The 26,702-nt window shown below is 42.0% G+C and overlaps 1 long non-coding RNA gene across 1 annotated transcript; it reads left to right on the top strand.

The window, feature by feature from the left end:
- The first annotated feature begins 17,025 nt into the window (after window positions 1-17,025).
- On the top strand, window positions 17,026-19,654 carry LOC131423715 (uncharacterized). The gene is made up of 2 exons (XR_009225633.1): window positions 17,026-17,198; window positions 19,386-19,654. It is a non-coding gene; the product is annotated as an uncharacterized LOC131423715 (long non-coding RNA).
- The last annotated feature ends 7,048 nt before the right edge of the window (window positions 19,655-26,702 follow it).

Here is a 26,702-nt window from a genome sequence, read left to right as displayed (position 1 = left end):
CTGCTGTTCTTCAATTTCATGGCCTCAGGTGAGTCACTTACAGTCCAGGACCGTTTCCTCATTCCTAAAAAAGAGCAGGACTAGACAAGAGGCACCTCACCACTTGTTAAGGGGTTCTTTATCAAGTTTGTGAGAATCTTCAATGATATTGATCCTCTCCCCAGAGAAAGAACTGAACATATATTCAAACAATCATATTTTTTCATTCTATTTCTGGGGGTTCCCAGATTCCCTGAAGCACAGTAGTGAAGTCTCTTCCACATTTCCCGAGGTATGTCCTGTCCTGTTGGGGGACCACTAGAACTACACATGCAGATTTGGGGCCCCGCCCTCAACATAATGAACAGGAATTTCTAGGTGGGGTCCAGTAATCTGAAAAACTGAAAAACATTCTCAATGAGTCATTTGTTCCCTGGTGTTTGGGGATCACAACCCCAGGTAAGTATTATTTGTACTAGATTTTCTAGGAGGCTGTGCCTGCCTCCAATGGTTGCTCAGATCCGGTCCACATGCGGTGAGGATGCAAACTGTGCTGGGGACACGCTGCAATTTTAAGGTTGTATGTAAGGAATTTTCAGACTTGAGCTGACAGAATTCACTCATAATGAGGAGTCTCTTCTCCTTACCCACCCTCCTGTCCTTCTGTGAAGCACCCTTTGCTTCTGCCCTTCTGATGATCACCTCACCCTGGAAGAAGCAAGGTCTTTTCTGGTTTGGCTCCTGGCTTATCTGAAATCCCAAACATTCCCAAATCTGGAACCCAATCCTGGAAGGGATGCCACAAGTGAAAAATTCCACACCTGACCTCCTATGACAGGTTGCATCAAAACAGAAATACACTGAAAATATTGGATACTATTACCTTAAGCTATGTGTGTAAGTTACATGGGAGATAAAAGTGAATTTTGGATTTAGACTTGGGTCCCTTCCCCAAGAGATATCATTACGTATATGCAAATATTCCAAAATTTTGAAAAAGTCCCTGAGAATCCAGGTTACTTCTGGTCCCAAGTATTTTGGATAGGGGATACTTTCTCAAAGACACTCTCCCTGAAGACCTATATGATGCTCTGTCCCCACCAGTTACTCTCTAGTACATTGCCCTGGTCTGTAATTATCACAGAGTTTATCATTCCCTGAAATTATTCTATGTATTCATTTGCTTCCTTTTCTATTTCTGTTTCCCCTCCCTTCCGATGCAATTCCAGAGTCTTCTGCCTTGCCCACCATTGTTTCCCCCCATGATAGGAGCTCAGTAAATATTGTTGACTTGTCGAGTGAATAATACAAGGGAATCAGTGTGTTGTTAAACCTCCTCTTAACCAGGCAGATGGCTCATTCCCTCCACCCTCAATTCTGTCGCGCCTCTCGGTGAGCTCAAAATCTCATTACAAAGTCCTCGTAACTGCTCACACTGTTGCTTCCAGGCCTTGCCACTGCCAGGCTATTTGTTTTAACTCGAATTCTTGATCACTGTGTACCTCAGTTACTATCATTCATTTATTCACTATTGAATTCTGATTAGTTTTATATTTCCTAAGTGCTGGGAATAGAGCAATAAGCAAAACGAAACAAGACAAAACAAAAATCTCTGACTTTAAGGAATGTCTACTTGTTATCTTTTGAATCTGGAATATTCCCCAAGAGCTCATGTATTGAAGGTTGGTCCCCAATGCAGCAATGTCCAGAGGTGGGACTTTGGGAAAGTGACTGGATTGTGAGGGCTCTAATTTAATCAGTAGATTAATTCACTTGATGGATTAATAATTTGAATGGACTACAGGGAGGAGGAGAAAAGGTAGGCAAGGGGGTCATGGTTGGAGGAAGTAGTTCACTGGGGGAGCTCTTGGGACGATATCTTGTCCCTGGTCCCTTCCCCTACTCCTCTGTTTCTCTTCACTTCCATCCTTTCTCTCAAGCAAGGGGTCTCTGCTCCATTTATGATAACTTTTATTTACTTTCCTGAAATTCCACCCCTCCAGTACATGTTAGATCCCTTTGTTGTCTTTCATGACAAAATTTTAAATACTAGAGTTCCTATGGTTATAGGGTTATAGCACAACTCACTCCTCTTGTTTCTCTCTGCTTCTCACCATGAGGAGAGATGCTTTTTTCCACCACGCCCTTCCGCCATAACTTTTCTGCCTTGGACTCAGCTGACCAAGTACCTAAATCCATGAAACTGTGAACCAAAATAAGTCTTTCTTCTTTCAAGTTGTTTTTCTCAGGTAAAGTAACACAAGAGGATCAACTCACCATTCTATTGAAAGGAGCTCTCTCTTTAAAATAATCATAAGTCAATAAAATACAGAGTGTCTTAGATGGTGATAAATGCAGAATAGGTGGAAGACGGTGGAGAACTTACTGAGGGAAACCCTCTGAGACAGAATAATAATAGAATCTACCTCCCAGAGTTGTGATATGCAGAAGTGAGTCAACGTGTGTAAGCTTGAAGCATGTCATTAGCAATCACTCAACAAATGTTACTTACTGTTTCCACCCACATTTTTTTCTCAGGCAAGATGTCTCAGCTTCATTTATGATGCATTTTATTTACTTTTCTGGGATTCCATCACTCCAGTGCATGTGGGATCACTTTATTATCTTTCTTGACAATTTTTAAATACTAAAGTTCCTACCATTATAGAAAAACTCACTTGTATTTCTCTCAACCCCCATGGAATCACCCTCTATCCATGGCTACTTTTGGAAGGAGCAGTTTTATTACTCTTCAATAGGACTGCTGGCCCCTGAGCACTGGGCATGAGTTCTTAACCCCATGTTTAAGTATCCAGTCCCACTAGGAGGAAGACCCTGTGTCTCTTGTCCTGGTCTGTCCCACCATGCCTTGTTCTCTAGCTGAGCTCAGTATTTCTTTCAGACGCCTTCTGGCACATCCCTGCCCCTGGCCACTCATGACTTCACTTTGTGCTTCACATTCCACACTCATATGGCAACACCCATTAGACCATGATGTAGGAGTATATATTCTCAGCCTCCCCAGCTGCTCTGAGGTATCAGGGAGCAGGGACCTTTTATTTTCTTCTTTGTGGACCCGACAGTTAGCATAGTGTGAGGTATATAGCTGGCTGTTAATAAAAGTTGCCAAATGTCCAAATGAATAGGGAAGGTCAAGTAGGTTCACTTCTAAGACTATGTGCTTTTAAGCAAAATTAAAACAATTTATGAAAAGTTAGGCAAAATTGACATTTATTGTATTTAAATTTGGAAATTTTAGTTTTATTCATAATTCACATAAGCAGCTGGTATAGGCTTTGTGTGTCTGTGGGTGTGCGCATGTGGTGCTGGGGATAGAAACTAGGGTCTCATGAATACTAGGCAAAGTGCTCCACTACTGGGCTACATGTCCAGCTCTTTAAAAATTTTATTTTGAGTCAAAGAATTGCTGAATTGCCCAGGCTGGCCTGGAACTTGATCCTTCTGCCTCAGTCTCCTGAGTGGCGGGGATTACAGGTGTAATCTGGATTTCCTGCAGAGTTGGTTTCCCCTTGGCCCTGAGTCCCATCACCCCTCCTGCCTTCTCATCTTTGGGCTTCATAGTGAAGGCCCTTTTGGTTTAGTTTGCTGAACTGGCTTCTGCTACTTGCAATCAAAAAGCTCTAATAAGCATGGTCTTTACCTATGAATCATAACATCTGTCATATAAATGAGCAAAAAATTTAAATAAGAGACAGGAAATCTGGGTTCAGATCTTTTTCTTAGTATCTCACAATCACATAGAATCATAGAGCATTGTTGTTAAATCTTAAAGGTAATCTGATTCCACTACCAACAAGCTAGATGACTTTAGGAAGGGTTTTTAACTCTGTGGGCTTAATTATGAGATAGTCATAGTGATCCATGAAGGGGTGAGAGTTGAACAATGTTTGTGCCCTATGGAGGCTTCCTTCAACATAAAAACCACGCCCAGATGGTCCATACTCCTTATGGTTATCTCTGTTGTTCATTTGATGTACAGAATATGGCTTCAAGAATAATTCCAGGGGAAACTCCCTTTGATAGTATCAAGCATAAAAACACAGGTTCTTATGATCATCGTTCATAAGAACATCTTATGAACATCGTTCAGCTCTCACCCCTTCATGGATCACTATGGCCATCTTATAGTTAAGCCCATTAAAAGCCCTTCCTAAAGTCATCTAGCTTGTTGGTAGTGGAATCAGATTACCTTTAAGATCTAACACCAATACTCTATGATTCTATGTGTTTGTGAGATACTAAGAGAAAGATCTGAACCCAGATTTCCTGTCTCTTAAGTTTCTTGCTCATTTATATGACAGATGTTATGATTCACAGGTAAAAACCATGCTTATTAGAGCTTTTTGATTGCAAGTAACAGAAGCCAGCTCAGCTACCTAAACCAAAAGGGCCTTCACTATGAAGCCCAAAGATGAGAAGGCAGGTGGGGTGATGGGACTCAGGGCCAAGGCGAACCCAACTCTGCAGGAAACCCAGAATGCCCCACTCATCCTCCCTCTTGCATCTTTGACTCTTTCTATCCATATACTTTATTCTTTGTACTGCAGACTCTGCTTCTCAGTTCACACAAAAGAGTATGGCTGCTCATTTCATTTCAAGAGACTCAATCCAAGCCCAGATTCTGATGGAGGCAAGACTGGGATGGGCCCACCAGTGGGTAACAATGGGTCCTGGAACCATCTCTGCAGCCAGTTTCTGAGTAGTTGTTCTCAGGAACAGGTGAGTATAAGTCCGGGCAGTGAAGCCAGTTACTGTTCTTTATTTGAAACTAATCAGGGCATTCAGAGGAAAGACAGACTCTGAAGCCATCTCTCAGCCTCCTGGCTTTTCCCTGGCTTATAGGCCACAGTTCAGTATATTCACATCAAAATAAACTTCTTGGCCCAACTAAAACCAGAGTTAATCTTTACCCTCATCCCCTCACTCCTGGATTGGCTCATTCCCCTCTGGTAGTTTTAGTTGTACGTCTTGCAGCCGCCATCTTGGTTGATGGATCAAGCCAGAGAATCCCTCAGGGCTCACTTGCTATTTTCACCTCCTGTGGTGCCTGCTGAAGATGTGGGTCTGGTGCTCTCTTCCTAGGTCTCACTGCTCCAAAGGACTGACTTACTTACTCCTGTGAGATGGCAGAGATGAGGGCATTCAGAGTGAACCTGAGACAACCAATGCATAAATTCTTTGAGAGAGAAGGCTCTTGTTTCTGAGTTGAGTACCATTTCCTTGGGTTTTATAATAGCTAGAGACTGACATGTGAGATGTAGGCACCTTCAAAGACCACCTCTGTGGCTTTCTAAAACTAATCTACCTTTTAAGCATCCCTATCCTCAGTCACCAACTGATTCTGATGAACTGATGTAGGCTGTCCAACTTTCTAGTTTTATAAACGAGGCTACGAGGTCCAGAGAGGTTCATTTCAGTTAAGAAGAAAAGCCAAAGGTAAAAATAAACAAAAATAAATCTGAAAACATTAAAACTGATGAATTAATTTGTTTGTATGTTTTGAGCTTGGTTGATCAGGTAGCTTTCTTTGTGAGGCCCAAGAAGCTGCAGATTCCCAAACTCCCTCCTTCACATGGGAAATCAGGTCCTCCTTTAGAAAAATGGGAAGCCTTCCTCCTGCTGGCTTACCTCCCCAGGTCCCAGCTTCCTGCAGGGAGGGTGGCAACTGCTCAGGGTTCCTGGGTAACACTTAACTGCTTCCTGTGCATTCAGGGGCAGGAGGTGGGAATAGGAGGAGGACAATTGAATGGTGCATTTCACACACATGTTCCAGTCACTCCCTGGTTGTAGTTGGACTTGATAGTTCCCTTGTATGAAGGGTGCTGTTCACAGGTGAGGAATCCAAGGCTAATGGGGATTAAGTGTGCAGGCCAAGGTCACAGGCCTAGCAAGTGCATGATCTGGATTCCTCTTACACAGGTCCCCCTGACTGAGACATTCACACTCTTTTCTGCACACCTTTGGCTCATCTTCACAACTTCTGTTAGGTAGCAGCTAGCAGTGAGCAATGAGATGCATGGTGAGGTCACAGGTTTTCTTGAAGTTACTCTTTAAGTTTTCTTTAAGTTACTGCCAAGGCAGATGAGTCAATCATTCATAGCAGACAGCCTCTAGGGAAATATCAGTACAGAAACCTTGAGGATAAACAAACGTAAAAGAGACAATGAGGGGGGGTATCTCAAGAAAGAAGGATTTATGGGACTAAGTCTTAACAGGACCCGTAAAAGTCAAGATGAGGTGCCAACTGTCTCCTACCAGCTCAGAAGAGGAGATTCTTTAGTGGTGCAGGTGCACTAAGGTAACCTCCAACTGGCCACTGACCCCAGTGCCCACATTAACAGGGATTGACTTGAAGATGAAGCCCCCATGAATGACATGACCACCATGACAGTTCTGGAGAGGACCAACTAGGGTCGAAAACTCCATAGCCCGATGTGATATGAAGGAGGAGTTGAATATCTGACTGGCAAAGAGTGCACAAGGTGTTCCCCAGTTCTCAGGGTAAACATGAAGCAGTGATGAACTTGGAGCACTCTCAAGACAGACAGTGGGCCGTCTCCACGAGTGCTCTCTGCTTGAACCTCACTTTGGTTTAACTTCCTTCTCACCTCACTTCCACTCCACTGCCACTTTTAATAAAGTTCTCTTGCACGACTTTTGGTGTCTGACTTTACGTTTCCTTTCATGGGAACACAAGAACTGAGGTTTGGAATTTCAGCTCCCTGCTCTCCTGTGACACTTTAGGGTACCTGCTTCTGATGAAAAACATTGGCCAGAATTAGGAGCCTCTTATCTGCCACTTCTGAATGAGATGATTTTGAGATTCATCACTTGGGTTCTACTTTCACAGGATAAATCATTTTAGGTTAATCTGGCATGGTTCAAATAAGATGCTCCACCCTTGTGGTGAGACTCTGGTGAATGGGTCAGAGCTGAAGCATGGCTCATGGTCAGTAAGCTTGGTTGTACTGTAATAAAATGGAAGAGACAAGAGATGTGCACAATTAAAAAAATTTTTAAATGAATTTTCTGCAATAGAGGAGAGAATTATTAAAGCCTATTTTCATTTCCTTCCTGGGTCTAACTAGTGAAGGCTCCCCCCCCACACCCCTGTCCTCCTGCCCTGGGTCCAGAACACTCCCTCTCCTGCTTTCATGCCATTGACAGCTCAGCCCTGCAGAGCTTTGTCAGCAGGGAGTGAACAGAGCCACAGACCAAGAAGTGACTGTGCTTGGTTCACAGCTGGTCTTTAGACACCACTTTTCCAGGATCCCTGGTGACAGTGGAGCTTTTTAATGTGGTCAAGTTCTGAATATAAAAGTGTACATTTGCTCCGCCGTCTCTGTGACTCCTGCTCTCCTGCAGAGTCAGGATGAAGCGTAAGTAACAGGTAATGTGGTCATTCTCCAAGTGTCATTCCACGGTGGTGAGCTCAGGCTCTGCTCAGACCTCGTGACCCTGCAGCTCTCAGTCATACTGGTTTTTGTGGCTGTCAAACTCCAACATGGCAAACTTCCCACTGATACTGAATGAGCAGAAAACTCAGATTACTGCTGATTTTGCCAGAGGGAATTTTATCAAGAACAGTCTTATAGTGGTGGGGAGTTGAGACTCAGGGTGTGTGTGTGTGTGTGTGTGTGTGTGTGTATGCGCGCATGCGTGTGTGTGCCTGCCTGTCTTGGAAACAGACACCAAGGAAGCATGACAGATTGTGATGGGCTGTGATTTCGCTGCTGGCCAAGGTGGGCAGCTGACCCTCCACCCCCTTCCTGTTCTCAGTCTCTGCCTGGCATGGATGCCGGAGGGCTGAGTTTGGAATAAGCATTACCCTGGCGTCTAACATAAACACCATGCCTCATATTTCTTCCCAAGAAAGGGAGTGCAGATTCTAAGTAGCTGAATCATCTGGGGACAACTCCCTTCATTGTGTAGGTTACAAAAACATAGTTGCTTACTATGGGAACCCAGATGGGAAATCCATTCCACATTCAGGTTAGACCGTTAGCCTGGCCGGTTTTAAATGACTAAAAGATTCTACAGGCCGTGATTTTTTTTTTAAAGAATGCCTTCACAGTGATTTGGAATTCCTTTTTGAAGAGCTGAGAAAAAAAATTGAGCAAGAGTTTTGAAGGGACTGAGGGAAGGACCGATTTGCAACGTAAAAATTACCTGGGGTACTTAGAACATGTTTATTTCTTGCTCCCAAAGCAATCAAATAAGCTGATGTGTTGAGACCCTTCAGGGTGACTGTCCCTGAGAGTTTTAAGTCAGGAATTTGGGGTGACTGGTGAGAAGGGTTATTAAAAACAAGCTCGGGTGGAGTCTCCGTGGTACTTTGGCAGGAGCAGGTCTGTGGTCCTCAGTGCCCCTCATAGGTGCTCCAGGGGACAAGGGTGACTACAGGACCCCCTGCTTCCTGACCTCCTCCTCTCATGCCCTGTCTTCTCAGTGGCTCTGGTGTCATCAGTGATGACTTGATGATTTTAGGAGTCAAAGCGCCAAAGAGTCCCAACATCTAAGTTTGGCACCAGGCTTAGGGAGCTTCATTCTGGCTTTTTTTTTTTTCTTTAATGAAGAAAGAAGAACATAAACAAGAGAAAAAACCTTCTATCCCCTTCTAGAATCACATATAGATAGTTGGCAGGGATTTATTTCTTCAAGCTTTTCACAGAACAGAAAAAGACACTCAAAAAATTATTGTGGGGGGATTCTTAAGGGGAAATAAATATTACCATAAGAAAATGAAGATCTCTGACAAATTCACTTTTTATTTTATTTTTTTTAAGGGAATGTGGGGCAGGATTCCCCCTCCCCACAATTTTCATTCTTCAGCCTGAGGCTCTGATCCACCTGAGGTTCATTCAGTCGACAATATTTCCTGAGCAGCCTCTGTGTGGCTGGCCTGAGTGTCTCCCTAACTCTCCCAGCAGCTCTGAGGTGGTCACTATTTAACTACCACCCATAGGCCACAAAACTACACTAGCTCAAGTGACTTTTCCACAACTTGGCCTCACAACTTGTCCATGAGGGCAGCCTTCACTGGGCACCAGGCCAGGGATAATTGCTCCTATGTGAAGAACAGTAGGAATTAGTCACGAAGCACAAGTTTTGACTTCAAATTCCTGACAGCGCTACAAACCCAAATAATGTGATAAAAGATTACATGTCATTTGCATTCTTTGTACCAATGTGACACTGGTGGTACCTTAAGTGTCAGTGGTCCCCAGTCTCTGGAGTTCCCAAAGTGGCAAAGGGAATTTTTAAATTATTTCCAGGTGTTAAAGGTGAAGTCTAACAAGAATTGTTTTCCTTTGAAATAATTTCGAGTTTACTGAAAAATTGCAAGAATAGTACCAAAATCTCCCATATATCCTTTCCCCATATCTATAGGCTGTGGTGAGGCTGTCTCTCATTCTTGTCCCTCTGTCTCCTGCCCACCCATGCTTTGCCACAGACCCTGCATGTCAAGCTACCTCTTGTCTCTAGGACCTGTGAGGGTATGAGATTGTCTTCCTGAGCCTCTGCATTTTGCCATATTTATTTTGTCATTTGCTATATAACCAATATGATGATCAACATCAGGAAAATCAACAAAATAGTCTTAACCACAGTTCATACTTGAATTTCACTAATTGTCCCAGAGATTTTTTTTTTTCCCCCTCTGATCCAGCATCCACTCCAAGGTCACATCTTGTGTTTAGTTGTTAAGTGTCCTCAGTCTTCTTCCCTGTTGCACATTTTCTCAGTCTTTCCCTATAGCCATCACCTTGATATGTCTGAAACTTGCAGGCAGCTTTGGAAAGAGTATTACAGAAGAGCCTGTTTTCCTTCTCCACATGGCACAGTCACTGACCACAAATAAGCCAGCAGTTTGAAATAGCTGACACTTATCACATCGCAGTTCAGTGCATCAGGACGCAGGATTCTGGAATATTTTGTGCAAAAGTTGTGTGTTCTTTTATGAGATGAACAGTATGGGTACTCTACACTGTGACTGAGGTACAAACGAGAGCCAAGTCCTCCTGTTGAGGTCCTGTTGGGAAAGGGAAACCCGCTGAGGTATTGACAGAGTTTATCTCCTTGGGTTCCTATGGCTCACTCTTCTTCAGAGTCAGCAGGAGATCAAGATTCCTGAGCAGGTCCTAGCAGGACGAGTCCAGTATGATATTAGATAATCACTGGAGTGACAACCCACTACCTTAGCCATCTGCTATTAATTAGAAGCCAGTCACTCAGAGAAGGGGGTTTGTGAACTTCAGGAGGCAGCTGTTGTGGGGGATACATGAAAGTCTGATGGCATCCTGTTGACAGCTGTGCTCATCTCTTACTGCTGGTGATGTCGTCATGAATCCCTTGACTAAGGTGGCATCCACCATCCTCCTCCAGGGTGAAGTCACTCTCTTTTCATAAGTAGTATTTATAGGGAGATACTTTGGGACACTGTCAACATTGCATTTTCATCAAATTTTAAATTAATTAATTAATATGTATGATCTCATCCATCCCTGGTTTATCCAATGAGTTATAGCTCATGACTAATACCCAAATTGTCCCAGACTTGGCCTGTGAAACCCTTTAAAGCCTGCTCCTATGTCCTTTGAGCAGGGATCCATCATCCTCAGAACACTTTCTTATTTTCTGGCTGTATTTTTTATATTTTTTTTTATTTTCTGCATATTATGCATAGTGTTTGGACATCTTGGGAGAGATTGTCCATTTCCACGTTCAACTGTTCTTCAGAGAAGGCAGAAGGATCAGCCAGGTGCATGGCTTCAATATGCAACCTAACCAAGTCAGACCTTGTCCCCTCTATTGGGCCTGCACCCCAGGAGGCAACATGTCCCTGCTATAATCACTCCAAGGCCAGGCACCAGGAAATTAGGACTGCCTCTACAGTTTAGAACCTGCCAAAATTATTCAGCTACCAACCCTAAACTTTACCCTGCCCTAAACTTTAACCAATGAAGGCTGGGGTGAGGCTGTCCCTCACTCCTGTCCCTCTATCTCCTGAGCACCCATGCTTTGCCACAGGCCCTGCATGTCATGCTTCCTCCTGTCTCTAGGACCTGCCAGGGTATAAAATTGTCCTCCTTTGCCTTTCTTTTTTCTTCTTTTAAGGCATCCCCTAACTGATCGTCTCATAAAATAACACACAACTTTGGCACAAAGTATTCCAGAATCATATTTTCTTTGCTTCAGCCCTGAAACCAACCATTTCTCCAGAGACCCTCCATTTCTCTTATTGGAGGATGGTATTTAGAAACCAATGTCTGGATGCCAGGTCAATTTGACTTCCACCTGTGGTATTGACACCTGTGGTCCAGCTGGCTCCCATCAGACCCAGCCCAAGACTGGAGGCAAAACGGTGTGAACTAAAATCCTGGCCACTGTGGACAAGTTGTGAGGCCCTGGGAAAGTCACTTGAGCTCTTGTAGTTTTGTCCTGTGGGTGGTAGTTAAAATCGTGACCACCTCAGAGCTGCTGTGGGGGTTAGAGAGGCTGCTCAGTAAATATCTGCTGACTCAATGAGGCTCATGTTGATCAGAGCCTCTGGCTGAAGAATGGACATGGCTGGGGGTGGGGGTGGGGGGTCCTGCTCTGCATCCCTTTAAAAAAAAAAGTGAATTTGTCAGAGATCATCATTGTCATGTGGAAATATTTCCCTTTGAGAATTCCTCCCAATAACTTTTTTTAATATTTATTTTTTAGTTGTAAATGGACACAATATTTTATTTATTTATTTATTTTTATGTGGTGCTGAGGTGTTAGAGTCTGTAAACAAGTCAGGATGGCGTCTGGCATTTTGCCAGAGGGAGTGGTTTATGAAGTAACACCAGCGAGCCATTAAGTGTGGAGAGTCCTTATTGGCTGACTGCTGTATCTAGTTTATGTTAATTAGATAAGCTGTGTGGAATGTATATACCCCTCGGGTCCTACGATAAATGGCTTCCACTCCTGCTGTATCAATCTACACAAGTTGCTCGTCGGCCCCCCCCCCCCCCCCCCCCCCCCCCCCGTTATTCTGCTGCAGCCGGACTGCGGCAGATGGTGGCCCGTACCGGGAGCCCCGGGACACTCGGGGGTAAGTGACGGAAAAAAAAAAAAAGCTGCCCGTCCTTAGAAAGATAGGACGGGTCGTCCCTAGGCAGATAGGGCGAGAGGAAAAATGGCCATTTTGAGAAAATGGAGAAGATTGATACAGTATGTTTGTGTCTTGTTTTGTCTTAAAATGTTGTATTGTCTTTGTGATGAAAATATGGAAGGGGTGTTAAGTAAATTACTAAGGGAAGAAGGCACCCCAGTGGAACCAAGAATAGTTAGGGCATGTGTTGATGGAAGCCCAGGAACTTTAGTCAGAAAGAAAAAGAAAGTTCAGAAGAAGAAGGATTATCAGGAAAAAAGCTGCAGCAAAAGGCTATCACTGAATACTTTTCATTACCGGAGGGTGCGTGAATAGGTGCAGCAGCTGCCACGTGCGTGAGCCTATCATGGCACAGCAAGGAATTTCCAAGCAGCGGCAGCCAGCTCTTCCCCGCCCCCTGCCCGGGGAGTGGGAAGCCACTACCGAGAGCCCAAACCCAAACCTGACCCAGAGGCACAGTCTCGCAGGCTCTTGCTCCCTGTGCCCGGAAGCAGTTTGAGCCCCAGACTCTCCCTGGGGCCATCTGGGGCTGCCCGGGATGCTGCAGGGGGAAGACAGCTGTCCCTGAAGTTTGATCATTTCCAAGGCAAGTAACTACAATGGTTCTCCCACACCTGGAGGCTAATGAGTAATGAGCGCTATTAAGGCTTATTTCAAATGTAAAAAAACCTTGAGATAATGTACTAAATTGTTCAGAAGGTTGTTTTCTTAGTGTAATGCTACAGGATTTTCTTTAGCAGCATTGCTAGAGTTCACGCCTTCATCCCAGTGCCGGTGAAAACGAGGGTGGAAGAATTTCCAGTGTTGCTGAAAACCGGAGGAGACTTCGGATCAAGCTAGCTGCCTGCAGAACTTACCTGGACTGTGATTTACCTGGACTGTGAGTTAATCTATTGAGACACTGCTTTACCTGGACTGAGACAACAAACTGTAATCTACAACAAATTGTAACTCGGTATCTTTGCAAACTGTGTCATTGCTGGTATAATTTTTCCAAGGGCTTTTTGCATGGAGCCATCAATTGGCTTGGTATTGTGGCATTTTGTATCCTCCCCTTCTGCTTGTAGCAGATTATTTATGGTGTTTGTGTAAAAACCACTATGGTCGTTATTTAAATTAAACAAAAGGGGGAAATGTTAGAGTCTGTAAACAAGTCAGGATGGCGCCTAGCAAATGTTAGAGTCTGTAAACAAGTCTGGATGGCACCTGGCATTTTGCCAGAGGGAGTGGTTTATGAAGTAACTCCAGCAAGCCATTAAGTGTGGAGATTCCTTATTGGTTGACTGCTGTATCGAGTTTATGTTAATTAAGATAAGCTGTGTGGAATGTATATATACCCCTCCTGTCCTACAATAAATGGCTCCCACTCCTGCTGTATCAATCAGCCCCCGGTTATTTTGCTGCAGCCGGACTGCGGCACTGAGGATCGAACCCAGGGCCTCACACATGCTAGGCAAGTGCTCTACTGCTGAGCCACAACCCCAGCCCTGCAATAACCTTTGTGAATGTCTTTGACGTACTGTGAAAAGCTTGAAGAAATAAATCCCTGTCAACTGTCTATGTGATTCTAGAAGGGGCATAAAAAAGTTTTTCATTTTTTTTTATGTTCTTTCTTCATTAAACAAAAAAAAAGAAAAAAGAAAAAAAAAAGCCAGAATGGAGCTGCTATAAGCCTGGTGCCAAACTTAGATGTAATGTGATGGCAGGTCATCATCCTGGGTGCTGTGGGCACGGTCCCCATCTCCTTCCAGCCAAAGGCCCTCCTGGGCCACCTGCTGCAGGGATGCTGAGAGTGTCAGCTGGCCACAGGCAGCTCTCCCTGGTGCTGGAGGCTGTCTCCTAACTCTCTGAGGGCAGCCCACTTCTAAAGACTGAAAAGGAAAATACATCTAGCCTGGTAAGGCCACCCCAGCTCCAGAGCTCCTGTGGGCCTGGCCCATGCATCTACTTCACAGTTCTCCTCCCCTGCTGCCCAGCACACCCCCTTGCTCCCCGACCTTACACGTGGTGACCCCAGGGTTCTCCCTGAGAACCTGAAAGCTCTTCTCTACCCACAATCCTGTGCCCAGAAACCAGTCTTCAGCATGGACCTCCTTCACAGCCCACCTGCCTCCTCTGAGCTCTGGGCTGCCTGACTACATTGCCCCTCCTTCCCATGGAATGCAGGCAGGAACATTTCTGATCCAAAGGAGTAAGGATTTTTAAATTTGGATTTTTAAAAAAGAATGTAGCAACAGAACCTCATTCAAAAGAAGTGATCCTCTACCCCTTTGTTTTAGTCAAGTTTTGTGTCACTATGACTGATACCCAACGAGAACAACTTAGAGGAAAGAAAGTCTATTTGGAGTTCACAGTTTCAGAAGTCTCATTCACAGATGGCCGACTCCATTGCTCTGGGCATGAGGTGGGGCAGCACATTGCGGAGGAAGAGCCTTTGATGAGGAAAGCTGCTTGGCACATGGTGGGTCAGGAAACAGAGACAGAGGGAGGAAGGGGCTGTGCAGGGAGCACACACCCTGCCATGGCATGCCCTCAGTGACCCACCTCCTCTAACCACGCCCCGCCTGCCTACAGCTACCACCCCATCCTCCAAACTAGGATGATTGATTAGGTTACAGCTCTCACAATCCAGTCATTTCACCTCTGAATATTCCTGCATTCACAGGAGCTCTTGGGGGACACCTCATATCTAAATCATAATAGCCTCTGCTGCCACAATGTCCTCATTCAGAACAAACTGACCTTTCATGATTTTGCTTAAATTCTTAAAATATATATGAAGTTAGAATAACATGTAAACACCTACAGATCTTCCTCGCCTCAGCTCCAAAAGTTACCCCTGGCTAATCCTCAATACCTCAACTGCTCCCAGATCACTTGGAACATATTCTAGATGTAGTATTTCATCTGTAAGTTTTTCAGTATGGATTTTTAAGAGAATGGCTCTTTTAAAAACATAACCACCAGCTGAGCATTGTGGCAGACTCCTGTAATTCCAGTGGTTCGTGAGGCTGAGACAGGAGGATCACAAATTCAAAAGCCAGCCTCAGCAATGACAAAATGCTAAATGACTCAGTGAGATCCTGTCTCTAAGTAAAATACAAAATAAAGCTGGGGATGTGGCTCAGTGGTCAAGTTCAATACTCAGTACCAAATATATATATATATATATATATATCACACCATGATATTGTGCAAAATATTATAAGTTAGTAACAATACTGCCTTAATATCATCAAATATCCTTTTCAGTGTTCTCATTATCCAATAATTTTGTAAATGTTGGAAAAGCCATTTTGCTTTGTTTCTACAGTTTGTGTGTTTGAATCAAGATGAGGACAAGGTCTCTGAGGCTCCCCTACCTCTCTTCTCCCCTCCTTCTGAGTTCCTTTGTTAGAAAAGCTGCAGAGTCAGGTGCAGTGGCGCACGCCTGTAATCCCAGCAGCTCAGGAGGCTGAGGCAGGAGGATGGGGAGTTCAAAGCCAGCTTAGTAAATTAGTGAGGTGCTAAGCCACTCAGTGAGACCCTGTCTCTACATAAAATATGAAAAAGGGCTAGGGATGTGGCTCAGTGGTCAAGTGCCCCTGAGTTCAATCTCCCGTACAAAAGACGGAAAAATAAAAGCTGCAGACTTTCCCACAGCCTGAAGCTTGTGGTGTCCAACAGACAGGTTTGTATTTGCTGCAGGTTCACAGTTGGGCCTGAAGCCGTCATCAAATTCTAGTTTCCTTCTTGCTTTGCTCTCTCTCTTATTTTCCTTTTTGGCAAGACAGCTTTTACCTGGGGTGGTATTCTTTTACCAGGAGGACTTACAGTTATAATGCTCACACCATGGGTGACCAAGGCTTAGATACGACCATCCATTAGATGTTAAAAAATAGAATGTTTTATGATTTCATCTTATTGTATTAGCCAGACTACTTTTTATAAGAAGAAACTTCTCTTTGTCTATGATGTGGTAACCCAGAGACAATATGGATAAGAAAGTTAAGGTAAATGCTAGATAATTCTTTCTGTTGATTTACCAATTTTTAAAGCAATAAGTTGGTTCCCCATTATCTTTCAGTATGGCCAATTAATTTTCCTTTAGTTCAGTATCATTATGAACTTTGCAAGTTGTATACAGTTCAGGCCATTAGTTACTGATGCTGCAGTGGCTTGGTCTTTGGTCACTAGGAGCCTCTCAGTCTGGCGCTTGAGTCCTCTCCCGATGTTCCCGTTGAATTTGGTAACTTTGCCACCTGGCATGACAGATGAGAGGTGACAAGCTCATCTCCCACAATCTCTGCAATCAATCATTTCTCTAAGGAACTCTGGCCCTTTCTAGTGGCAAAGAGTATTTCAAACCACAATATAGGCTCAAGGAGAAGTGCCTAGTAATTTTTATAAAACTCTTACTCTGGAAAGAGGTAGAAAAAAGGGATTCTTGTACTGCTGTTTTATACCCCTCTGCATCAGTGAATTTTTATCATGTACATTTATTATTTTATTTACTGTGCACAGATTACATATAAACACATAGTTGAAAAAGATCAAAGTAAAACTTCCTTCCATAGCCTTCCAGACTACTTCTCTCGCCAATGAAAGCTACAGTTAATGATTTGCTCTGAATTCTTGCAGACATTTTCTTAAACAATATTGTTACCTAAATAAGACAAGTGAATTTTGTATTCCATATTTGATTTTAATCTACTCAGGTGGTTCAAAGAAACAGAAATCTGATGGAAAAGTACAACAAAGAACAATGTACATCTTCACTGGGACCATCTGCTGCAACCCCAGGGGGTGCTGTTTACACTGCTGTCTCAGGGACTGGTGTCCACTGCTGCTTGCAACACACCAGGAACCTGCCCAGGAACCAACAGGACAAAGAACAAAGGGCACTAACTTTTCTTTTTTTTTTTTTTGTACTGGGTATTGAACCACATAGTCAAATTCTCTTTTTATTTTTTATTTTGAGACAGGGACTAGTTGCTGTGGGCCTTTCTAAGTTGCTGAAGCTGGCCTCCAACTTGAATTCCTCCTGCCTCGGCCTCCTGAGCCACTGGGATTACAGGTATGTTCAACATGCCTGGCTAAGAAAAGGGTTCTTAAATACAAAAAAAAAAAAAAAAAAAAAGGATTTTCAAATGTGCTGGTATGAGATAAGTGCAAAGTAAAACTAAACCAAAATACAACTTTTTTTACTTCTCAGATTGCCTAAGGTTGAACTACTTACTAACACACCCTCATTCAAAGCAGAAATGACTGTATATTTCTGGCAGTTTAACAACAGGCATTTAATTATGAAGGTATTAAAAGCGCTTCTAAGAATATACCCTACAAATATGTGTGAATGTTTGGGAAATACTGTACATATAAAGTAGTGAAATACTGTACATATAAAGTAGTGAAATACTGTACATATAAAGTAGTGAAATACTGTACATATAAAGTAGTGTTTCTTGTCTCTAGCTGAAATTTATAACTTCCTCTAATTATGAGGCAGACAGAAAACCACAAAAGTGCCAATAGCTGTCTTTGTTACCAACAAAAATCATAGATACTTTTTTTTTAACGGTATCATTAATCTTTACTCATGACTTAAGTCCTTACATTGTTGCAAATATACAAATCATAGATACTTTATGTCACATTACAAGTGTGGCCAGGATTGTGAAATAACATTTATACTCATCTGAATCCCCCAAAATTACAGTTGTAATTAAGCTCACTGATAGACCTTGTTATTTAATTCATTAATACATAAGTCCATATATTTCTAAATACAAATATGTTTATGACTATATTCCAGCATAACCGACTTTCTTTGAGGATTGTATTGTCAACATTTTAAAACATTAGTGTGAGAAGAAATTCCTAAGCTTCACCAAATGCCAAAAGGGTTCTTGACACAGAATAAGTTAGGGATGGCTAATCCATAGCCTATATGCTTCCTCCCAGATGGCAGCAAGAAAATAAGGCAGATCAATCTAGGGAGTGGACTCTACCAGCAAAAAAAAAAAAAAAAAAAGAAAAAAAAGAAAGAAAGGATGCATATGTATAAAATATATCTTTGCTTGGTGGCTTGAAATTGCTCTGGAGGACACATAGCAGCTGGGAATGTCGGTGGCCTCCAGGCTTGAAAACTGAGTAGCTGGAGGCAGGAATATTGAGGAGATTTTTCCCTAATAAACCTGGTAGGACCTCTAATGCTTTTGAATCTTGTGAATATATAATCTTTTCAAAAATTAAATAGATAAAGTCTAACACTTCAAACTCCTTGTAGACTCTGCCCAGGGGACAAGTCTGTGGCCCACAGCGACCTCTACCTTGCAGTCCCTCCTCCTCTCTGGACCTCAGCCAGCTCTGCAGCAGAGCCCTGAAGGATCTTTGCTGCCAGCTCCTTCAGATCTCAGTGAAAACTCTCTCCAAGGCTTCCTTGGTTTCTGCCTTTCTTTACACCCACAGCATTTTCTCCTTCAGAGACAATTTTTCATTCTTTCAAATGCAAACACCACATCTTGTCCCTATTTGGGTTTCATCACAGGTTCTCACAAACTCAGTTGGCACTGGTGGAATTTTCCAGATGGCACTGCAGGAATGCAGGAGCATTCGTGAGATAAGCAATTTTTTTGGTCTTCAATATTAATCATTCGTGTATAATGTTTATTTTAAAATGGAGTCCTACTGGTAGGAGGGAGGCAGATTTTTTAGTTTTGTTAGTTACAAATGGGACCTAATTACAACTATTTGTAAGAGGATATAAATATTATGGGGTTGGATCATTAAAATATTTTTTCTTCCCAAACCCCTCTAAGGAATTTCCTACTCTTTCCAAAATGAATTCAGGTTACAGCATAACACAGAGAGGGCTACCATGACTACCCTTGTCCAATACATCTCTGGAAACGGAAAGTTCATTTATAACCCCAAAATAAAATATTTGGAAGAAGACATGAATGCTAAGTCCTGAGTAACAATACTATCGTGAATGATTATCGAAACCATGCAAATTGCCAAACAAATTGTGGGCAGGAGTTATAAATATTTGTCTGGAGTCTTCTATATAACAAATGTAGACTCTTCCTGAGATTTCATTCTGAAGCAGGATGCTCATTTGTTTTATATTTTGGAAAATATTTTTTTTAGAAGCAGACTTGATTTTCTTTGTACGATAAACAAAACTATAGCAGGGTCTTGACACAAGAACTCACATGGATAAATCATTTAAAATTAAAATGTAACCTTATTATTTTTACAGCAGACTCTGGGAAAATATTTGAAGTCTCAACAGAAACCTCCAGCTTGTTTTTGAGTGAGAAACGTGTTGTTTTTGGAGTCATGAACAGGATGAAGAAACCTAGGACAATTGCCAAGACCCTGTGTCCTTGTGCTGCTGAATGAACAAGGGCTGGGACATCAGGGAAGCTCAGGGCCACCAGTAGATTGGGGAGGGGGGCGTGGAGAGCAGGGGGGACACAGTACTTCTGAAGAACTGCATAATAAAGTGAGTTATTAAGAAACCAGTAAGTGGTGTCTCCAGCTCCTTTGCTGACCCATGACATTCAAAACAAAAAGTTGCCCAGACTGTATTCCCTGGAGAAGGGGCATGGAGGTTAGGGCTCGGGAACTGAAGACACAGACGCTGCCTAATTGAGAAAGAAGTTTCTTTTCCTCAGGCCAGGAGTAGGGGTGGACTCAGGAATCCTGCGGGTTTCTGGAAGGGTCTGTGCTCCTTGGTGTGTAATTGGCTGTCAGAAATGTCTTCCAGATGTGTTTGAGAAATTCAGTGCTTCCCTCCGGGCCCATGTGTGGCAGAGGAGTGGCCAACCTGAGGGGCATCTCTGTTCTGACTGGGTCATGCAATCTGTCCAGTGCTTTGGAAACCTGGTGAGCTACAGCAGATGGAGTAGCTGATAGGGACCCCACAAACTTCTGGCACCCCAGGTATTGGAGTACCTTGAATGAACACTCAGTCTGCCAAATATGACTGTCATGGAATTTTCTGTCATTTTAGAGTGAAAATGCAGGATTATTTTTTCTAAATTATAGAAATGTAACACCTATAAAATGGCAGAGTGATATTCATACTTGCTACATTGAAAGTATGTATATATGGTATAAAGATTTCATCCTTTATATCATTTGCCCCATGCAAACACACACACACACACACACACACACACACAAACCCCTGTCAACCTCTTGAATGTGAGACTGGCCGGGGCCAACTGGCCTCATACCTTTCCTCATACCTCTTAGTCTCCATGTTGGCTGGCACATCTCATTGTCTTACGTGATTGCTTCATTCACTTTTCATTCAATGAATTCTGCAGAAAACCTTGAAGACCTCGTTTTTGTCCATAACTCAAAGGCATCATTTCAGTTTCAAGATGTGCAATGTTGAGCAGAGGGTGGGAGAAAAGGAGTGAGTGAATGGGTAGGGATGTGAGAACAGTTCCTGGTTCCAGGAGAAGCACTGAGCTCAACCTGAGTGAGGAGAGGGGCCACATGAAGGTTTTGTAAGGAACAGATGAGTTCATAGATATTAGGTTGTAGAGAATAAATGGGCACTGAAACCAGGGATATGGATTAGTCAGGGAAAGCACTTGGGGACATGAAAAAATATGGTTGTCTCCACCACCATGGAAGTTAGCATCATAAAAAATAGAAGCTACCAGGGGAACAGTGCAAATCACATATGGTAGATTCTGCATACAGCCCTTGACAATTTTCAAACTCTTTTCTCAAAGGTTCTGCCCAGTGTGGTTATATGTAAGACCAAATAGCACATCAGACAAAAATGATTTCTAGAAGCAAAATGGAAGATTGAATCATTAGGAGTGTTTTACTTGACAAATCCTATCTATGTAGGAATCCTGAAGTCCCCTGGTATATAGGAACAATCAGAATACAGTAGTCAAATGCCTAGACCCTTTTGTTTTTGTGCCCAGGTTAAGAATCGTGATATAATGGTTTTCTGAGACTAAGCACATATTAGCAGATGTTACCACAACAAATATATTCTCTCATGTGTACAGATCTAATGCATAATTTAGTGCTCACCAGTTGAAAATGAAATTATAAAATTACTTCATGCACAATTTGATTACCTGTGGTTGAGAGGACACAGAAGGGTTGGCGCAGGGCATGGCTTTTCCCATAAAGACAGATGTTGTTTTCAGACTCGAGGCAGAACGTCCTCTTCAAGGTAAAATCTCACCGGTGGCTAACTCCTGCATGCCAGTATTCCTTCCCTTTCCACTTTATTCTCCATCTTAAATCTTCTCTCCTTTTAGAAATTGTTCCATGAACCCAATTTGGTGTGTTTTCAGCCTTCTGCTCATCTTTCCAAAAGGAAAAGGGATTATAATTTCTATGAATATTTATTGCAGTTGTACTGTTTGTCAAGAGTTCCTTAGACGGAGTATACCAATAGAAGAGATGATGACATTCAGGAATTGTCCCAACTTCTCTCTTCTTTAAAATAAATGTTTATAAAATTTTGTTCCCAGTGAATAATTTAATATTTTACAGTAAGTTTTTAAAATATTTACTTGTACTGTGGACTCAGGTGGCCATGGACTGGTACCCATACTCCTTCTCAGACTAATGTGTTTAAATGTATAAGGTAAAATACCCAAGATGACAATTGCAATGGAAAAATAATTATGTAAAAATACAGTGATCAAAATGACTTTTAAAACTTTGTGGAAAAATAACGTGTCACGATTAAAACATTAAATAACAAGAGCCAGCTGCAAGTCTAATAACTGCCATATTTTGAAGTTGGGATAAGCGTAAAGGTTATTTTCAATTTATCTACAATCATTGTAATGTGACAGGAAATTCTCTTTGGTCTCCCTTGGTGACAGACTCACGGGAACCACTAGTGATTGCTATGATTTGGAGTCTAAATTCATAACTGAGAGAAATGATAGAGGTTCAGGAGATCAAAAGGAGGGGATGTTTCTTTATCCAAACCCATGGCCAGCCTGCACTGAAGAATCCACAGGCCTCTTTTTGCTCAGGGTCTGAGATCAACACAGTGACTCCATTTCTACTGTTAATGTGGCGGTGACCCTAATGACTCCAATCCTGGCACAAGAGGCCAGGGACTCCTACATTCTGAGTAGAAGATGAGAAAGGAGAGGAGGCCTACCATCATGTTTCCTTCCTAGATATTTACACTGCAAATTCATTCCCACTCTTTCCTTAATCCTTTATAAAGATTTCAGAATTTTTTTAAAAAGCGCTTTCATTCAGAGGCAGCACAGAAGAATCAGACAGCCATGGCTTGTCAGGGGACCATGTGGCTTCAGCTTCCCCTCTTGTCTGATCTTGGTAAGTCCCTTAGCTTTGATCCCCAGGGTTCTCACCATAGAGGCACAATCTTCCCTACCCAGTGTCATTAGGGTTATTTGTGAACATGATAACATCTATGAAAATGATGTGTAACCCTACCAAGGTCCATCATCCATTATAGAGGGTTGGGTCTCCTCTATTTCCTTTTCTTTCTATCATTTTTACCACAGGGCCTGGAAAGGCAAAATCAAGGACAGACTGCTAAGAAGTGGCTGGGCTAGAAGTGGCACAGAGCAGAGAAACATGGACTATCCCCTGCATGCCAGAGGATCCCAGAACTGCTTTCCCCACTCCTTTATGGCTACAGGAAGCCAGCCTGCTCTTTTAGCCCCTACAGAGGCCAAAAGTTCCCCAAGTTGGCTTTAACCACCCAAGTCACCATTTATCCACCCACAGTTACCAAAGGAAGTGAGAAATGACCTCTGCAGATGCCAGCCAACTGGAATTGCAGAAGATCAGGGAATACAATGATCCTTCTGTTCAGAAATCAATACTTAAATCTGCAAGTATTTGTGGGCAAATTGTTAGATCTCAGTGGACAATTCTTACTCTTCTGCTTATATTCCGCCAAACTCTCCCAACACTGAAATCAAAGCCCATTTTCTGTGAGTGGCAATTGTTTGGATACTCACACATATCCATTAGAATACACACAGAGGTATTTTTGGATAAAATGATATGAAGTATGGGTAAAATGAGGCTGGCTATGTGTTACTATTTGTTGAAGGAGAACACCGGAGGTGTGAAATTTTATCATATTATTCTTTCTGCCTTTGTATATGTTTGAATTTTTCCCTTAAAGAATATTTTAAAATTTTACATGTCCAGAAAAAAAAAAAACAAAGGTATTCTCTACCCACATTAATCAAATGAAAGTAAATATAAAGTGAATGGTATTATCAGAAAATTTAGATTCTATGAGGCTCATTGGAAGATAAATATTATTTAATCCTAAAATCTTTTTACTAATATTATTGATACCTTTGTGTAGCAGAGAACAATAAACATGGTGATAATCAAGAAAACATTTTTTTTTCTGTACATTCACCTTTTTTTCAGCTAGATTGATGGCCAATGGGGACATCTTTGAGTTCTCCTTGTTTAAATATTTGTTGGCTTTTATGATAAAAGATGGGATGCCTGCGTTATTCTATGTTGAAAACACATATGGCTGATCAACAAGGCAATATATTTAAGAATCCTGTGTATAAAACATGCAGTGTGTATTTAGAGTAGAATCACAATTCATGATGAACACACTGTGTCATTTATTGAGTGGTTTCAAGAGTTGTTGTTTCTTCAGTACATGCAACACATATGGCAGTCCTAGAACAATCGAGATATCTATGCACAGCAAGTTACAAGCAAGTCACAGTTGGAGATAACGTATCTCTACGTAAGTCATTCACCACTTTATCTCATAGCCAAGCCATAGCCCTTTATAAAAAGCATTATCTCATCACAACATGAAACCGGTGAGTACAGTTTATTAAGGCAACGGGATAAGATGGCGGTAACCATTCACAGACCATCCTGAAGATGAAAGTTGAAGAAATTTTAAAAATGCTTCTCTGGTGGTTTTTCTTTATTTTTTCCTTACCTCCACTTCACTAAAATTTTATACTAGAACAAGTGCGTTGCATTCAGGAATGATGGCTCAAATCAAAAGGAAATGAGAAGTTCTCCATTCTAAAAAAGGAACACTTATTCCTTCTGTGGGCTTTTATATCTCTTTAAATTCATATCTGTCTGATCTATATTTATATCCTTTCCTATATTTCCATGGCAACTGGTCTCAATGTTAGGGTTGCACCATACAACAAAAACAAAGTAAATGAATGTTTTGTTAATTATTCTTCTCCCATTCTATGTCAAAACTCACAATGTCCTGTCATACTGAGAGTGACTTGCTACTACAGAGACCAGCTCCTGGTATGACCAATCTGTTTTCTCTGGGAATTGGGAAGTCTTCCTGCCCCACCCAGGGAGCTGGTTCATAGCAGAAAGAGATCAACTCTCATGCAGCCATTCTATGTACCATTCATTTTCTAATTAGTGCAAATCAGGTCAAGGATAATTGCCCAAGTTCTAATGCCTTTAAGAAAATCTAGTAAGTCAGAAAGAAATAACAAGTTATATATGTTTATCCAATGTGACTTGATTCTGGTTTGGTTTTGGCAGCTGTGATTTAGTTATCTTCCAAATGAATAGGTTTTGTCATGATTTAAATATTTCAATCACATATGGATAGCATTCAAGGTCACATTTGCTTTAATCCTTAGAGTGATATTTTGCTAAGTTCAAAAATGGGAAGCAAAAATTCAAAAATAATATGGAGAGTATATTCTTGACTAACAATAGCTCCATTAATGTAGACTTTTATGGTCTTGGCTCTTCTAAATTCATAAACAAAACATAGAGAAAAGGGCTATATGATTGTCACACTTAGTAACACAATTGAGCTATTCCATGTAATGCTAAAAACAATGTTATTATATAGGCAGAGAAGGTGTTATCATCATGATCACCATTATCATTATTGTTATTTTATAGTTGGGAAAAACAAGACTCAGAGAGGTCGAATGCCTTGCCCAGAGTCCCAGGAAAAGGGGCCCCAGACCAGAAGCAAAACTCTTTCTCCTTGATCCTTGACGTTTTATCCTCCTGACACACTATGCAATTTCTAAGCTAATTATGAGTGATTGACCTTAAATCACTGTTTACCCTTGGAAAGCATTTTTTCTCTCTGGGTCCCCAGCTGCCTGGCACCAGCCTTTGGTCCAGGATCTTGGAGTCATGTTGAACAGGAGGGGAGCAGGTGGCAGCTTGGCCATCTGCCATGGAGAAAGCCTGGGTCACTTCCTCTGGGTTAAGTGTTCCCAAGCTCAGGTTTGTCAGGCATTCTAAAACAGAGAAAAATCCATCTACTTCTGGAGCGAGTGGAAAAATAAATACCAAAGTCAGTGTTTTTGGGTTCCAAATGCAAACAACTTTCTAAAGGTAATTCATTGGTTATTTTTAGAAAGAGAGAATAAAATTTCAGCTCTGTGTACCAAAACTATAGTATCCTCCATTAGGGGCACTAATGCAGAAACCAGTAGAAACTATGCAAAGCCTGTAGTTCCTATATGACTAGGTAATGCTTAAATAAATAAATGGTTCCCATCGTACAACCCCATGTTTAGCCAAGTCCAAACATACTGCTGCCAACATTTTAAAGTCAACACTGATATCTAAAATAAACATAGGGCTGACTAGCACACACTGGTACTTTGACAAAAATACATTGCGAAATAACTCCTGGCAAACAGAAGTTCTTGGGGTCTTCCTCTGGGTAGTTGATTATCTGGAATAATATTAAGCCCTTAAATTTTTTTTTTTATTCATCTATTCAATAATCTTGTTCGTTCGGTTTTGGTTTTGAGCACTTACCCTCCAGAAGGAGGATCTCAGTGAGACTTTCTCCTAGTCTGAAGCTAAGCTAACCTGACAGTTTCACAGAAGCTGGTACACGTCACGAGACTCCTGGGTCAGAGAGAAAGGACTTCCTAACTCACAGCAATAGTAATAGCAGTGTCAGCATTTGAGAGGGACCCGAGGGAAACCAGGCATGCACATTGCTCTTGGGAGAGACACTTTCTCACTCTTCCAAGGCAGTTTGCTCTACAAACATACTTTAAAAACCAGTTCAGAATAAGTGAGTCCGTGTCTACTCCCAAGACCTGTAGACATGTGGGAAATCCACGAAGAATTATCTCCTTCACTTACCTCCTACCAAACACTGTGATAGATGCTAAAGATATGAAGATGAAAAGGAAGAACACAGTATCTACTTCTTGATAAAAGCTGACAGTCCTCATAAATTGAACCATGACTTCAAACTCACAAATTTTGCCTATAGGCGATATGGAAATTTCAGTTTGCTTAATATTCTTCTTTAACTTGATCCTTGTAACCAAGAAAGGATCCACCAAGCAGAAATCCTGTCCGTCCATTGCCAACATACTTACCAGTGGAGTGTTACCGTGCTAAGTGCTGGCAAAATGGAACCCACGTGTCGCGGTTGCATTAGAGTGCAATATTCCAGCCTTTCTAGGGCATCCGCCCTGCCACATAATGATCCAAATTATATAAAGGTAAAGGTCATTGGCCCAGGTAGTAGATAACAGTGTTTAAAGAAAGAAGTGAAAGCCGATAGATAAATATCATGAGG

The sequence above is a fragment of the Marmota monax genome, unplaced genomic scaffold, assembly GCF_021218885.2.
Source record: "Marmota monax isolate L192 unplaced genomic scaffold, Marmota_monax_Labrador192_F-V1.1 WCK01_AAM20220418_F8-fsc00022, whole genome shotgun sequence".
Classification (NCBI taxonomy): domain Eukaryota; kingdom Metazoa; phylum Chordata; class Mammalia; order Rodentia; family Sciuridae; genus Marmota; species Marmota monax.
This window is presented reverse-complemented; position numbering and strand designations above follow the sequence as displayed.